Here is a 4,421-nt window from a genome sequence, read left to right as displayed (position 1 = left end):
CACCTAACCCCAGTCAGAATGTCTAAGATTAAAAAAAAATGATAAGTGCTGGGGGGGTGTGTGGTGAAAAGGGAATTCTCTTACACTGCTGGTGGGAATGTAAATTGGTCCAATCATTGTGGACAACAATTTGGAGATTCCTCAAAAATCTACAAATAGAACTACCATATGATCCAGCAATCATACTCCTTGGTATCTACCTGAAGGACAGAAGAATAATTGAAAAAGTGCTTGCACATCAATGTTTATTGTGGCACTTTTCATGATTGCTAAGTCATGGAAACAACCCAAATACCCACGAACTGATGAATGGTTAGAAAAACTGTGGCAATTATTCTCAATGGAATAATATTCATCCATTAAAAAAAAAAAAAAACCAACAAAACCCTGGCTTTTGAAAGGAAGTGTATGAATATGGAAGACTTAGTGCTGAGTGAAGCAAGCCATGCTATGAAGGGGAGGCATTGTATGTCCCCACTTAATATATACCAAGTGTCTGCACTCTATGACTAAAACTAATTTTCTAAAGGTCATAGAAATGCAGTATATAGATGTAAATACCAGATATAATGTGTGTGAAAGTGGAGGGTCTGAGGAAGGACATTTGGGGGAGGGACAGGGAGGCAAAGCATTAATGGCACAAAGAGTTGTGGTATAATCTATTGAAGTTATTTCATAGTTTTATCAACAGTACTAGGGAGAAATGTTCACCTGTTTAAATATCCATTTTGTAAGACAAATAATAATGTGATTGAATGTATGGAAGAAAATGAAATGAAAAAAAAAAAAAAAGAAAAGAATAATTTAAAAAACACATTAAAAAAACCCCAAAAAACAAAAACAAAATATAGGAAACAGTTGTTTTCAGGCCACTGTATATTAGGCCATAAAGGCAGTGATTCCTGAAGATGATAGATATATTAATGATGGAAAAAAATTTTTTTAAGGTTTTGCACATGTGCTTGCCTAGGAGAGACAGTGAGAACGAAAGTGAGGAATCACCACCCAGGGAGGATGGCCATGCCACAATTCCTTCTCCATTTTCATCTTGGGATTTTGGACACTTACGTACATGTGCTTGGTATGATTTAATTACCTTAGAAAAAAAAAAGTGGGGGTTGTGTGATCCAGGCATCTCTGACAGAGTGGTGGCCCTGAGCCACTCCCAGGTTTATTGTTTAACAGGGCAAAAGGGGGAGGGGAAAGTGGAATGTGAGGCCAGGTGTTTTGCTGTTATCAATTGAAATTGTGGAACATCTTCTGTTTTGTGGTATTGAAGTAGCCTCATCTTGTCTCCCAGGGCCTTCTCTGGCTGATACAGATTTTTTTTTACCCTTAGCTGCCATGCAGAGTGGGCCCAAGAGAGCAGGACCATATCTGCTCACTTGTTATTGATTGATTGATTGATTGATTTTTTGCAAAGGTATTTTAACTTAATTTATACATTTTTAAATTTATACACCATACATCATGTGGCTTGTACAGTGAATTTACTCAACATGAATACACTTCACACCAGTCCAGTTGAGAATATTATACATGTTATCATCAACAGAGAATCATATTTGTGTCCCACAAATTTCTTTCCATTTTTCTCCTTAATTTCTTTCCTCATACTTTCTCTACCCTCTTCCCAGAATGTCTTCAGTATCCCCATTTTCCATACTTCTGAATCTTCTAGTCTTTCAGTTTCCACCATAAAGTGCAGACAGAAAGTGTATGGTTTTTTGTTGTTGTTGTTGCTGAAGAGGTTTTTGCTATAGGGCACGTGTGCTCACCAGACAGACAGAGAGAGACAGAGAGACAGAAAGCGAGAAATCCCCCCCCCCCAGGGGGGATGGCCACACCGCAGTCCCTTCTCCATTCTCCTCTCGGGATTTTGGGCATGCATGCTCATGTGCCTGGCATGAGTTTAAGCCACCGGGTCCAGGACACGAATTGCGGTTGACTACATGGGAGTCCAGCAACATAGCCACTACGCTAACTGCTGGTCCCCATACAGTGTATGTTAAGGGGAGATGTAGAAGTCATAGTCTGACTTGCTTCACTCTGCAGTAAATCTCCCATTTTCATCCACTTTCTACCAAATGCCAGAGTCGTCTTGTTTTTTATGTCTGAATAGTATTCCATACAGTATATGTGCCACACTTTTTCAATCCATTCACCTGTTCATGGACATTTGGGTTGTTTCCAGGTCTTAGCAATTGTGAATAATGTCAGAATAAACATAGATGTACAAGCACTTCTCCAACTGAGTGTTCTCCCATCCTTTGAGCATATACCCAAGAGTGGAATTGCTGGATCTTATGGTAGTTCTATTTTTAGATCCTTTAGGAACCTCTATATTGTTTTCCACAGTGGCTAGACCAATTTACATTCCCACCAACAGTGTAGGAGAGTTCCCCTTTCACCACAGCCCTGCCAGCACTTATCATTTTTTTTTTTTAAATCTTTGCCATTGTGACTAGGGTTAGTTGGTATCTCATTATGGTTTCTTTCTCTCTCTTTTGAGAGGCTTTTGCTATAGGGCATGTGAGCTCGCCAGACAGAGAGACAGAAAGCAGGAAATCACCCCCAAGGGGGGATGGCCACACCACAATCCCTTCTCCTCCATTCTCCTCTCGGCATCTTGGGCATGCATGCACATGTGCCCAGCGTGAGTTTAAGCCACTGGGTCCAGGACTCGAATCACAGTCGACTATGTGGGAGTCCAGCAACATAGCCATTACGCTAACTGCTGGTCCCTCTTTCTCTCTTCTTGATCGACACACCATTAGCTAGACTGATTTAAAGAACCAACTTTTACTTTCATTTATTTTCTGTTTATTTAGTTTATTTATTTATTTAGTTAGTTAATTTTCTATTTCATTTATTTTTGCTCTAATCTTTATTATTTCTTTTCTCCTGGCATTTTGTTGTTATTGTTGTTGTTTTTTAGTTCTCTGAGGCATGATGCTAGGTTGTCTATTTGCAATCTCTCCATCTTTTTCTTATGTACATTAATTGTTATGAGGTTCCCTGTTACGACTGCTTTTGTGGTGGTGTCCCATAGACTGTGGAACTCCTATACTCATTATTATTGCTTTCCATGAAGCTTTTCATTTCAATCTTAATTTCTTCAGTAGTTGGGAAGTCATTCAGGAATAGATAATTTAGTTTCCATATGATTTTTAAAAAAATATCAAGTTGTATTCCATCATGGCTAGAGAAAATGCTAGATATAGTTTCTATACCTATGAACCTGTAGAGGCTTGTTTTGTGCCCTATCATGTGGCCAATCTTTGAAAAGGTTCCATATGGGGTGAGAAAAATGTGTATTTCATGGGTTTTGGGTGGAAAGTTGTAAATGTTGTTCTTCCTTCATTAGAATATTTGTAATAGTAGTTGAAACCAAGTCAAAATGTTGCTGTACTAAAATATTCAATTTGGTTGCAAGATGCCGACCTGCATGAACTTTGCTGGTTAACACGAGAGACAGCTCTTTTTTAGGACAATCAGATACAAGTCTGTCCTCATCAACTGGGTAGGTATGAATTAAGACCAACTCACATTTTTGAATCTGCATGAGATGATCTGAATTTGCAGCAAGTTTGTTATGCTCATGAATAGTTTCTTGGACACAGTCTTCAAACATTTGTATATGACTGTCACTTTTTGCATTAGTAATACAGATTATTCATCCTCTATTTCCAACATGTTCTGCATTCTCCATGAGTAGAGTACGAGCCTCATGTTGGTATTCGGTAATTTTGCAGAGGGTTTCCACTGCTGCAACAAGACCATGCAGAATACTGCAATACTCTGGATCTGCCTGAGGATTTGGAGGCCCAACAGCAGCTAATGCTGCCATTAGCTCATGCAAATTCTGATCTTCTTGAGTCCAAGAATTTAAAACATGTGCTCCAGGGTCACTCACAATGAAATTCACCAGCTTTTTGAAAGGAAATGTATCATATATTATTCTACAATATTCCATGGAAGATTTGACTGAGCAAGTCCACAATGATTTAGATATGGGGGCCCAAGGGATGATTCCTTGGGTTCTATTCTTCATCAGCATAGCAAACTCCACATGTTGTCTGCATGATTCTGCCATGTAAGGGCAGTGATCCATGACAAACACCATTTTATGAAACTCAGAAAAAATTTTCATTTTCTTTTAACCAGGTCTCCCTTTCTCGATCTCTCCACCCAGCCTATTTCCCCTCAAGTGGTTGAAACTTTTTAAAATAAATTTGTAAATTTCAAGAGAGAGAGAGTTTGAGACAGACAGAGAGACAGCCAGCCAGAAGCAGAGAAAAGACAGAGGTCACCCTACCTTGTCTGAATATTTTGGGAGTCTAGAAGATGGAGTTTAGAGCATAGCTTCTCTGAACATGCCAGGACACACTTTGGGTGACTGATTTCTCACTTCCTCTCTT

The sequence above is a fragment of the Tupaia chinensis genome, unplaced genomic scaffold (assembly GCF_000334495.1).
Source record: "Tupaia chinensis unplaced genomic scaffold, TupChi_1.0 Scaffold143636_1, whole genome shotgun sequence".
NCBI classification, from domain to species: Eukaryota; Metazoa; Chordata; class Mammalia; order Scandentia; family Tupaiidae; genus Tupaia; species Tupaia belangeri.
This window is presented reverse-complemented; position numbering follows the sequence as displayed.